Here is a 13494-nt window from a genome sequence, read left to right as displayed (position 1 = left end):
GCATGCAAAGCAGATGTTCTACAGCCAATCGGAACTCTTACAAAGTAGTGAATCAATCATAATTGACTCACTAACTTATGATACATATTTATATTGGGCTGGGAGGGCAGCAAGAACCCGGACACTGAGGTCCAGCACCAAGGGCCTTCTGGCGGTTCCCTCACTGCAAGCAGTGAAGTTACAGGGGACCAGGCAGAGGGCCTTCTCGGTAGTGGCGCCCACCCTGTGGAATGCCCTCCCATCAGATGTCAAAGAAATTAACAATTATCTGACATTTAGAAGACATCTGAAGGCAGCCCTGTTTAGGGAAGTTTTTAACGACTGATGTTTTGATGTATTTTTACCCTTCGGTTGGAAGCCACCCAGAGTGGCTGGGGAAACCCAACCAAATGGGCGGGGTATTAATTATTATTCTTATTATTATTATCTGATAGGGAGGGCAAGCTGCAGTCCATTGTGTGTGTGTGACATCACATGTTTGATGTGTGTGCAATGTTGCATCATCTGGAGGAGGCTGAGCACTCTGAAGGAGCTAGAAACTGAAGCTGTGGAACACTCAGCTCCACGATCAGCCTCTGTCCCCTCAACATTGAGGGGGCCAAGCTCCCTTCCAACAAATATTGAGCTGGCATGCCTGAGAGCAAATAAAGTCGACAGACAGAATGCTTTGGCGGGATATGGCTTTAAAATGTGAGCTAAACTCAGGTTTAGCATAAAAGGTAAAGGGACCCCTGACCGTTAGGTCCAGTCGCGGACAACTCTGGGGTTGCGGCGCTCATCTCACTTTATTGGCTGAGGGAGCCGGCGTACAGCTTTCGGGTCATGTGGCCACCATGACTAAGCCGCTTCTGGAGAACCAGAGCAGCGCACAGAAACACTGTTTACCTTCCCGCCGGAGTGGTACCTATTTATCTACTTGCACTTTGACGTGCTTTCAAACTGCTAGGTTGGCAGGAGCAGGGACCAAGCAACAGGAGCTCACCCCGTCACAGGGATTCGAACCGCCGACCTTCTGATCGGCAAGCCCTAGGCTCTGTGGTTTAACCCACAGCACCACCCGTGTCCCCAGGTTTAGCATAGTAACTCATAATTAATTTCCATGAGAGCTAAGGTCTTGCAGTATCTGCCTGACAGCCAGGTTTAGTAAAATTCGTAACATCTAAAACTGGTTCTCAACCATTTAGCCATGCCCCACCTAATCATCTCTAAAATCCTGATTGTTATGTATTGAAGTTCTCACCCTAGGCCACTAGGGGTGTGTGTATATAGTTCATTCTGCTGCAGTTTTCACTCAGGTCCGCATATGCAAAAGAAGGATTGTAAAGGACGTTCAGGGATTGGTTAACTGTGGAAAGTTGTTACTGTTGCTTTGTAGCTGAGTTCTACATAAGCAGGCTGCTGAGGCCTTCAGCTCAGTCCTGTTCCAGCCTGAGAATAAACAAGAGCTGTTTGGAAATCACTGTGTTGCCTGCTGTGTCCACCCACAACTTAACACTGATGCCCCGCCCCCTGTGACATATAATTCTTATTATTCAAAAAGTGAACTCCTATTCATGTGGAGGAAACCTAAAAGGCCATTAACTTGGTCTAAACAAGCTTCCAAATTGCCCCCCTTAAAAATCAAATTGCCCCCCTGTGAGGCATGTGCTCCATGTTGTGAACCACAGATCTAAAGGTACAGTTCTGCTTTAATCTAGCAGTTCAGGGTCTGTGCCAGGCTTATCTTGATTATTTTGTCTAGTAATCGTTTTGCAACATGTTTGATTTCTTCTTTCAACCTTGCCTCCTAGGGACCTTTAAAGTGATATTAAATTGTTCAGGAAACCTCTATGAAAGTGAAAACTGACCCGAACAAAGACAATGTTGGAAGAGCAGAGTTGAAACTGCAGATGAGTTCACAAACCACTAACAAATAATATGCCTTTCTTAACGGAGAAAGACAGTTCAACAGGGGTGTGTGTGTGTGTGTGTGTGTGTGTGTTATACCATAACCTTTGTGAGCAAAACTTTTCCTTACGATGGATAACAACCTCCAGGTGCTTTTCTATATATTCCTGAAAGTAGTTACAACATGTTCTGAAACAAAACACAGAACTTCCTGCTGGGATGTAATATCACTTTTCAGCACTTTTGGACTGCTAGACCCAGAAATGTCAAGTGTAATTTAATTTTAAAAAAAAAAAACCTTGAGAAAAAATCAGGTCTTTCTAGTCCTTTCATAATAATGCATCTTACTTACTGAACCATATGTACTTCCTTTGCTATTCAGGGAAACAGCAGCAACAAGAGCAGCTCCCCAGTGCACCAGCTGGCTAATGTAGCAAAATGAAAGGTTTTGCTTCCATCCTGTTTATACCAAAAGCCGTGATGGGGTGGCAAGTGCGGGGACTGTAGTGCCACACATATGAACCACTTAAGGAGCCTCTCAAGAATAGGAGGGGGTTCCAAACATAGGAGTCCATATGTCCCTCCTTATACTTGGAATCAAAAGATGGGGTTGCAGACCCTCTCAGCTGCTACATTTGTATTCACCAGCAAGTAGGGGGAGGGACCAGCGTGTGGGAAAGGGGCATGGTCTGATGCCAAGGCTGGGGGGGTGAGGGATGGTTAGCTTCTTGTCACTCCCTTGCCTGCCTACCCACCTACCAGGTCGCTGCTGCCCAGGTGAAGAGGCTTTCCCCTCCCGGCTTTGGGAAGGAGGCAGCAGAGCTCTTGGATCCTGTCAGAGCATCATACCTACTTCCCTAAGCTGGGCAAATGCTTCCTAGGCCTGGGTGACAGGATGCTGTCAGCAGCTCCCAGCTGGTTGCCCAGGAAAGTATAAAGACAAGGGAAAGTTTCTTACCGTCTTTTTTAACGCCTCTTGGATAATGGCGTTGTCCCGAATGAATTTCCACCCTCGCCTCATCTCTCCCACTTTCTCATTCATCGTCATCACCATCTCCTCTACGGGCGCCACAAAATGCCCTCTGTCTTTGAGCTCTTTGCTCTCCTACTTCTAAGGCTCACCGGGTTCTGGGAGATGGTGGGTTTGGAATGCTTTCTAGTGACAACGTGTCAGCCAGCTTCTCTGGCTCTCCCATGATTTCCCAGCATTCCCCTTCATCTGCCTCTGAGCTGTGATCTCCCTTAAACCCCTGTTTTAATTCTGAACTTTCTTCTTCCTTCCTGGAAGGGTCAGGATGGGGAGGCGGTCTCCACCATTCCTCCTCTGGCCAGTCCCTGACACTGGGGAAGGAGTTGCGATGCTCTGATGGGGTCTGAGGGCTCTCCCACCAGGGGCGGAGGAAGGCAGGTATGGTGGGTGCAGACTGCCCTGGGTGTTAGCACTGGGGGGGACGGGACAAAATGCTGAGCGACACTCACTGCAGGGCCTGCAGCGTGCCTGAGCCATGCATCTCTCCTGGGAGAGATGCAGTGGCTTGGGCATGCGGCAGGCTCCACACTGCCCAAACGGTCAGCCTGCTGCCTGCCCCCCAGCTATAGGGCGGCTGAGTGGGAGGAGGCAGGCAGACTCCAGAGGCCCCATGGTGCGCCCCGCCCCTATGGGCGGCTCACTCCGCCCCTGGGCACGCCACCCCAGGCACCCAAGTGACTTCCTCTACCGCTGTCTCCCACCTCCTTCCCCCACCATTATGTACCACCAGAAAACAGCACAAACGGTGCCCAGGTTGCAGGTTTGATCCCGGCATGGGACAGCTGCATATTCCTACATTGCAGAGGCTTAGACTAGATGATCGTCAGGGTCCCTTCCAACTGTATGGTTCTATGTGGCCCCTCCAGAATTTGGGTTCATAGAATCATGGAATTGTAGATTTGGAGGGGACCATGAGGGTCATCTAGTTCGACCCAAAGTAATGCAGGAATCTATTGCTCAATATGGGACTCGAATGCAGAACTCTGAGATGAAGACTCTCATGCTCTACTGACTGAGCTATCCCTTGGTTATGGAACTCCCTACTTAGTTTTCAGTGAATGCTGAAGACACACCTCTTCACCTTTGACACCTGAAATGTATATTTTTAAAACTCACCCTGCAATAAGTTGTTTTGAATCATTTTTAACATTCTATTTTAATTTGCTGCAACCTGCCCTGGAACTTTGTTGCACCCATGGTGTGTGAAGAGTGGGTAAATGACAACAAAAACCACACTTGTTGTACCTAATGTCAACCTCATGTGATTTATACTAATCACACCAGCAGCATCGACTGCATAAAAATCCTAACAAACCTTACATATTTTTGCATCTGAACTCTAGACTGGAATTCATTTATTTTTATTTTTAAATGGGGACAGATAGTTGAGGTGAGGAAATCATGCCCCCTCTGGAAATTGATGCCCAAAGCAACTTCTTCTCAGGGTAAGATTTGCCATTTGTTTCAATATTACACAGTGGTGCACCCAGCTAGCGATTTCAAATACAGTCGTACCTTGGTTCTTGAATCTGTTCCGGAAGTCCGTTCGACTTCCCAAAACGTTCAAAAACCAAGACACGGCTTCCGGTTGGCTGCCGAAGCTTCCTGCACTCAAACGGAAGCTGCAGAAGCTGCGTCGGACATTCAGCTTCCCAAAAAAGTTCGCCAACTGGAACACTTACTTCCGGGTTTGTGGCGATCAGGAGCCAAAACATTTGAGTCACAAGGCATTTGAAAACCAAGGTACAACTGTATACTGAAATAGGTACAGCAGGAGGAATCACTACTTAAGAACAAGATACCGTGAATGAGATTTTTATTTTATTTTTAAGAGAGAGAGAAGTAGATTGTGTTGTGCAGAAAGTGGCTGGTGATGCCGTGCAACCCCGATTAACCTAATTTGCTGTTTATAAAAGCTTTTAAATTAATAGATAAAACACCAGAGGAAAATGTATGCAATGCGGTGCAGGCACAAGAACGTAGCATGACAACTGCATACTCCTCAGATGTTCATAGATGCTGGAAGAAATTGTGTTCTATTTTTAGCTTTTGCGAGTAGTGCGCAGGCCCACTGGAGCATGAACAATTATTCCTCCAGGTATTTGAATCATAGTATGGAAATTCCCAGAAACGACATCAAGGTATCCGTCCAAAGAATGCTTAGAGAAGGAAAAACAGCATTTACTACAGTATTTAAAAAGCAGAAGGCATGAGGCAGGAACTGTCTCCTAATTATTTATTGATTGCTGTTGCATAAGATTGCTTACCCGGGAACTGTGGCTTGTCTAACCATTCATTGCAAGGAGCAGGGAATCAAAGCAGCCATTATAAGCACGACAATTTTTATGCGACATCTACTTTTTGAGCTTCCTTATGAAATAAAATAAATTTATTACCATTTTTAATTGAGCACCTAGTCTTCTTGGGTGCATATATGTGCTAGCCAGGTACTATATTTTGGTATTTGTGGGAGGCCTTGTGTAGTGGCATTGTTACAGCTGGGTTTTATTGATTATCTGGGAAGAATTCAGTAGCACAGTCTCTTATCATTCCATCTGTGCAAGAATTTCTGCTTGCTGGACAGAACAATTCTCTCTCTCCTCCCCTGTGTGTGCTGTTCTGGGGGTTCTCATGAGCCTCCAGGGCAGATTGGGGGGGGATGAACAGTGGGGAGAAGGGGGAAGCCCCACGGTGCTAGGAGGACCCCTTTCTCTGCCTTTCATTGCACACCAGGTTAGTTGAATCTGGGCCTTTAGTTTTATGTTTGCAATATATTATGAGCCACGTGGAGCAGCTTTTTTTCTGAAATAGTTTTATTTGATTTTACAAGTATATACAGTAATCATAACAATACAACCATTCATATCTACATTTACAGATTCCTCTGAATCTCTGGACTTCCCACCTCCCTGCCATGGGTCATTTTATTAAACCTTTTCTACTGCATCTTTTCCAATAATCTATATTTTATGTAACATCATTGTCTCCGTAGCACAAGTGTTATTGCATTCCTGCTAATGTTTCCATCTGTTTACAGTGGTCTCCAATGTAAGTTTTACATTTTTCCCATTCTCTATTAAAGTTTTGGTCTGCTTGGTTTCTGAGCTTTCCAGTCAGTTTTTTCCATTTCGGCATAGTCCCAACAGTTTAATTTGCCATTCTTCTCTGGGCTAACAACATCTGTGTGGCTGTCGTTGTGTATATAAAAAGTCTTTTCTGCTCCCTTGGATTACCAGCCCCTATCATTCCTAATAAAAAAAAGCCTCTAGTTGTTGTTGTTTTTTAATAAAAGTTAATTTAAACTTTTTTATCTCATTATATATCATTTCCCAGAATGCTTTTATTACCTTACAAGACCACCACATATGATAAAAGGTGCCTTCTTTTTCTTTACATTTCCAACAGATATTTGTGCCTGTCTTATACATTTTTGATAACTTACTGGGAGTCAAATACACTTGGAGTGGCTTTTTGACCATAAAGGCCATCTAAATATTTATTTTTATGTAACATAAACATATAGATAGATAGATAGATAGATAGATAGATAGATAGATAGATAGAGTTAAATATTTTAGGACCCTAGAAATTAATAAATGGTAGGATTTTGATTATTTGGGATGTGAAGGGAGAAATTCCAGTTGCAGAGGAATTCCTGGGCTAGCCTAGGCAAAAAACAAAAACGGATCTAGCCAAGCTAGGGCCATCAAGAAACAATATAGGGCCATTGAGGGCCATTGGCAATGCAAGACAACTGTTCTCCCCACTTGCCCTGAAGTGTGAACAGAGACTAGGATTCTGGAAGGTTTTCAGAGATAGCAAGTGGACTGGTTTTACCAAGTCACCAATTCTGTGGAAGAGTCAAAGAGTTGGTTCTGACCTCCAACTACAACACATAGACTTTTAGAATTCCCACAGGATGCTGAAGCAAACCTTTCTGTTTTGGTCTATAATGACCATTGAACTCTGGGAAATTGTATTGAAGTTATTGTTGTTGTTATTATTATTATTCTGCTTTGAAACTATCTGGTTGGCAGCAGCCTTTGGATACTAGGCAGAAATCCAATGCAATAAAGGTAAAATGGATTGAATCAGCTTGCAGAGACTTGACAGCAGAATAAGAGCTGACTTGAGTTATTCACAACTTCCAGACAATCCAAGACTTAATGCATTCTGAACGCAGGCCTAAGCCTCTACTCAGAAAGATCTGCCTAGTGGCAAAGGTGCAGAACAAGGTGCCACAAGCTTTGATCAGTAATAGCTTGATTGTGTGAAATAGCTCTCACATATAGTAGATCACAACATGAGGAATCGGCTTTGTCACATAAGAAGTGTTTCAGTATCCACTTAGGGCAAGGCTAACCCAGTATTAAGTCCACCAGCCTTCCCCAGTGTTATCCAGACATTTTGGACTATGATTTCTATCCGTCCCAGTTGGCACTCACAGCCATTTTCTTATATGTGAGAGTGGAACTAATGCCACTGTACTGGAAGAAGCAAAGATCACCAGTGTCGAAGCAATGATTCTTCAACATCAACTTCGTTGGACTGGTCGTGTTGTTTGGATGCCTGATTAACGTATTCCACAGCAACTACTCTATTCCGAACTTAAAAATGGAAAGTGTAATGCTGGCGGTCAACAAAAGAGATTTAAAGACTGCCTCAAGGCAAATCTTTAAAAAATGTAGCATAAACATTGACAAGTGGGAAACACTGGCCTGTGAGCGCTCCATCTGGAGAACAGCCATTACCAAAGGTGTCATGGGCTTTGAAGACACTCGAACTCAGGACGAAAGGGAGAAACATGCTAACAGGAAGGCATGCTTGACAAACCCTCACTGTGATCAACTCCCACCTGGAAACCTATGTCCCCACTGTGGGAGGACGTGTGGATCCAGAATTGGCCTCCACAGTCACTTACAGACTCACTGTGAAGACCGTGTACATGGAAGACAATCTTATTCGGCTATGAGTGATAGCCAAAGAAAGAAGAAGACTCTAGAATGTTATGGAGAAACCAGCCCTTTCTAGCCAGGTTACAGCGGTAGACCACATTTGGTCCCTGCCTAATGACACTGCCAACTGCAGATTAGATACTGAGACAACTCATGTTGCACACGTTGTGAAAAATTTCCCCTCATTTCCCACTGTTTTGCTTGTGCAGCTACAAGTTCTTGGGCCAAACACCATCCATTCATGCCCAAATAGTTTGGACTTGGGCCACTTCTCTACTTTTCATTATTATGCTCCATCTATGCTCCATCTATCTTAATCTCAAAATGTAGTGTTTGCATATAAATATTTTTTGAAGAGTTTAAGCACAAGTAGAAATAATCTAAGCATTTAAAAAAATCCTTCAATCTGTGAAGGGGGAAACTTGAAACACAGTTTTGCCATGGTCTGGCTCTGTACAGGGCACCATTAAAAAAAAAAAAGCATCACTTTTGCTTCCTAAAATACGAAAGCTGGATTTCAGCTTTAAGACAGAAAGCTATGAACAACTGAGATATACTCAAAAGACTGGTTGACCTTATTTGAAGGAAGGCTATTGTGTGATTTGAAATATGTTTCTTCAAGGCGTTTAATACTGCTGTTTAATTTAAGCCCTTTTCCAAATATGCTTGGGAGAGATTTGCTCAAAAAGGCGGCCTATAAATATTTTAAATAAATATGATGGGATTACATTTCCATGCATCACTGGGCACTTATTTTAGTACATTGCAATATATTTCTGTGGTCAGGGGATTTTATTGCTGTGCCCTACAGGAACTTGGTCTCTCAATAGGAGAGATTGGGGTGTCCACAGGCTTTTTAGCAAGCAGGTTGCCCCAAAAGGAACTACTTCCAATAAATGTGTTTAAGACTGAGGTGTATGATTGCATTGCAAAATTCATTGGTAAACTGCAAAATGTAATATTGGAATATTTCCCTGAGGAATTGTAAAGCAATGTTTTCTGGCATCTTTTGAAATGTGATAAAGAAGCAACAGACACAATACCTGTACAGGGTTTTCCAAATCCATTCCTCTTGTGGTTTTCTTTTCAACAAGCCTTATTTTTATTTTTATTTTGCTGAGAAATAAGCGTAGGCTTATTCCTGTGACATATTGTATGTCACTAACAATAAATATGTGGCTCTTTGTTTTTTATATACAGTGTATATAAAGGGGGTGGGGGGGAGAACACTTTATTGTGTGTTTAAAAGCCAGTAAATTGAAAAGAATAAAAAAGGAAAATAAAGCAAAGAATGTCAGTAATTGCAACTGCTTACAACATGAAAATTCTGCAGAATAAACTGGTTTGCAAAGTTACTTCCTACAGCTGGCAAGTTGGGGGGGGGGTTAGACTGGAATGCAAAAAAAATAAGAAACAAGAGGCATTTTACCACATGTCTGCATGTGAGCAGAAATCTGGAGATGTAGTGGAGTGAAAACTTTCTCATAACTACTTGGTAAATGACCAGCACTTGATAAATCCACCTTGATTTAAACACCATAGGTAACAAGAATTGCATGTGAGTGAGAGAGTATATTCGTGCAGGAAGGAGATTACATTCTGCCCCTCTTCTGCAGCCGCCAGTGGTAGACTCGTAATCTGGTGAACCGGGTTCACGTCTCCGCTCCTCCACATGCAGCTGCTGGGTGACCTTGGGCTAGTCACACTTCTTTGAAGTCTCTCAGCCTCACTCACCTCACAAAGTGTTTGTTGTGGGGGAGGAAGGGAAAGGAGAATGTTAGCCGCTTTGAGACTCCTTCGGGTAGTGATAAAGTGGGATATCAAATCCAAACTCCTCCTCCTCTTCCTCCTTATTCTTCATGTGGGAACGTTCATATAATATAATTGCAGAGTTCAACGTTCCTTATTTAAACCTGCACAGCGGCAAACGGCTTGCTGACTCGTTTGAGTCTTTCGTCCTTACTTGATTGTCGATCCCTTTATCCCCCTCAAAATAAAGATACACATGAAGCTGATTAATAACCAAAATAAAGTAATTTACTGACAGATTCATTCATGTACATATTTAGGTTACAAAACAAAAGATATCAACTATATAAATTATATTAGTGAGTCTCTTAACACATCTTAAAGCAGCAGCAGCCTAACTGACCCAACAGACCAAAGCTAACTGACACAAAGTGGCAGTTGGTCCTCCCTTAGAATGTTGGGCTTGACTGACATCCCACACTTCAGACTGCTGGTACCATCAAGGGATAAACATTTCCATGTGATTTGCCCCACCTCACTGAATCATAGAATTGTAGAGCTGGTCCCTTGGTGTGAGAGACTGGGAGCCTATAGTCTGGACAATACACTGAGCTCTGGGGGTGAGAGACCAAGAGCTCAAGAACAACAACCATGGAAAATGCAATATGTAGCTGAGAGTGGAGGAGAGATACTTTATGACGATGCCAGAGCAATTATTTACCAAGAAGAAAGCTACAATCTGGAGGAGAAGAAGCTACAACGAAGAATACTAAGTATAAAATTGAGCATGAAGGAAATAATGGAAGAAGAAAAGAGCTGGAAAGGGTGGATTTGGGGGGGGGGACCTGTGGGGATGGGAAAGGTAATGGGAGGGGTTGTGATGGATAGGAGGGGGGTGGGGGTAAAGGATGATTATTTAAAGGGGATATTATAAAGGCTGACCATGGAACTCCGAAACCAGAGGGAAAACGGTGTATGAGACTGGAAGAAACATTTAGGTATTTGTTAAGATGTGATTTATTAATATCTGAAATTGGAATCAGAAGGAATATAGGCTACAGTATTAGTAAGTTAAGTTAAGAGAGGATATAAGAGGTTGTGATGTGGAATTTGATGTTTTGTTTGATAAGAATAAGATCTAAGATATATTGATTATAATTGTAAGATTAAGATTAGGTGTAAGAAAGAAGATTTTACAAGGTTACAAAGTTACTAAAGAAGATTAGAAATGAACGCAGAAGAGAGGACGTGAGGAAGTCCCAAATTTAGGATTATAAAAAGGATAAGGATGGATAAATAAGTGTCTTGTTTGTGTGTATTTGGTATTGTATTTTTGTAGTGTTTGTATTTGTATTTTGTGTATGCTTGTTGTTGTTAAAATCCAATAAATTCTTATTAAAAAAAAAAGAATTGTAGAGCTGGAAGGGACACTGAGGGGGATTTGGCCCAACCCCCTGTGGTGCAGGAATCTCAAGTAAAGCATCCATGACAGATGACCATCCAACCTCTGCTTCAAAACCTCCAAGGAAGAAGAGTCCAACGCCTCCTGAGGGAGTCTGTTCCACTGTCGAACAGCTCTTACTGTCAGAAAGTAAAATAAAATTAAAAAATCCTTCCAGTAGCACCTTAGAGACCAACTAAGTTAGTTCTTAGTTGAACTAACTTAGTTAAGTTACTAACTTAGTTAAGAACTAACTTAGTTGGTCTCTAAGGTGCTACTGGAAGGATTTTTTAATTTTATTTTGTTTTGACTATGGCAGACCAACATGGCTACCTACCTGTGTCAGAAAGTATTTCCTGAAGTTTAGCTGGAATCTCATTCCCTGTAATTTGAATCCATTGGTTCAGGTCCTGCCCTCCAAAGAAGGAGAAAACAAAGCTCGCTCCATCTTCCATATGATGGCCCTTTAGATATTTGAAGATGGTTGTTATATCTCCTGTCCATCTCCTCTTATCAAGGCTAAGCACGTGCAACTTCCTCAACCATTCCTCATGAGGCTTGGTTTCCGGACCCATCGACCATCTTGGTTGTCTTCCTTTGCACATGAGGACCCTTATAAGGAGAAGCTGTTGCTCAAGTATTGGCTCTCTCTGACATTTTTGTGGGGATTGTTTGTACTTGATTTTGTGAGACACCTTGTGGCATGTAAATAAACAGTAACACGACAAAGCATACAAATGAAGTAGGCTTAGTTTTTTGGCTTTTTTTACAAGACTCTGGCCAGTGATCACTTGAATTTACCAAACACAAGAGTTGTAACTCCCATCAACTTCAGGAGAGCACTGTGTTGGATACCTCTGGTATAAGCATCACAGTATTATTTCCATTCATGGAAATTAGGTTGATTGTCAATTTTTGTTAACAGAACTTTTTGATCTTGTTCATCAGACTTCACAAGACTATCCAATTACTTCTGGCTGTTCAGGGGCGGGGGGAGACGTATGCTGCAATTTTAATTAGTAAGATGAATATACATCAGCAGCAGTAATTTAAATTACAGCGAAAGTATACTCTACACAAATAGTTTCTTATTAAATTTAAATACCCTGTTAGGTTTGTTATTTTTTCATGTTACTACTGTTCTGTTAGAGATCAAAGGCACTATTTTCACTTGCTCTTTTTTTGGATCAAAACATAACAGAAATTGAAATTTTCATTACCAATTCATGTTTTAGATTTAGGCGTTGACTTTTTTTCTATTACAGGAATCAGAGTTCTTTCCCCCCCCCCTTGACTAATATTTTTCCCTGAGGCAATTAAAACAATTCATTAGGTAGGGAAACAATAAAGGTTTCCTCTGGAGTGAAAGCAAGATGGGAAAATAAAAGATGTGATTGTTCTCTATAGCATCGAGAACTACTAATGAGGGTGTGTGCTTTTTCAAACAGCAATCATTCAAAATATTAATAATCAAGCAAGATCCTAGCAGGTGTTTAGGTATTAGGAAATCATAGTAAATCTATTCTATACAGTACAAAATACATTATAGGATTTGGAACTCCACAGTTACAGATGGCAAGTTCTATTTTTAAATACTCCATCGTGTTAATAATAATTATTATTAACAATAGGAATGAAAACCTGCATGTAGGACATTTTGGTGAAAATTATGCCAAAACTCTGATACAGTACAGAAATGTGTTTTGTTTTGTTGGTTTTTCCCTTAAGGAAGCATTTAAACATCACATACATTTACACCTTCAGTCTGAAATACTAGGTAAAAGGTAAAGGAATTCGGACGGTTAAATCCAGTCAAAGGTGACTATGGGGTACAGTGTTCATCTCACTTTCAGGCCGAGGGAGCTGGTGTTTGTCCACAGACAAATTTCTGAGTCATGTGGCCAGCATGACTAAACTGCTTCAGGCACAACGGAACACCATGACGGAATCCAGAGTGCATGGAAATGCCGTTTACCTTCCCACCACAGCGGTACCTATTTATCTACTTGCACTGGCATGCTTTTGAACTGCTAGGTTGGCAGAAGCTGGGACAGAACAACAGGAACTCACCCTGTCATGCGGATTCAAACCGCCAACCTTCCGATCGTTTTAATCCGCAAATCAGCTAAGCCAGAGCTGAGTTTGACTGGGTCTGTCATTCATTGCTTCTCTGCTCTGGCTTCATTGCTTTATTTTAAACTTCTGTTAAAAATGCCTGTGCCCTGCCCTGATATCATGTTCACCTCTTGCTCTACCTCCGAAGGCAAGTCGAACATAGAGAGCTGCTGTTTAATATGATTAACCTGCTGTCGTTTTCCACTGAAGTAGGAGATGAAAATCATTCTCGTTTTCCAGGTATTAGCAGCCACAATTATTGGCTCTGGATAAACAAGCATAACTATTCCCCGAAGATAATAAAATTAATGGTTAGC

This window comes from Lacerta agilis, chromosome 7 (assembly GCF_009819535.1).
Source record: "Lacerta agilis isolate rLacAgi1 chromosome 7, rLacAgi1.pri, whole genome shotgun sequence".
In the NCBI taxonomy this organism is placed as follows: Eukaryota; Metazoa; Chordata; class Lepidosauria; order Squamata; family Lacertidae; genus Lacerta; species Lacerta agilis.
The sequence above is the reverse complement of the archived record's forward strand: the minus strand, read 5'-3'. Positions refer to the sequence as shown.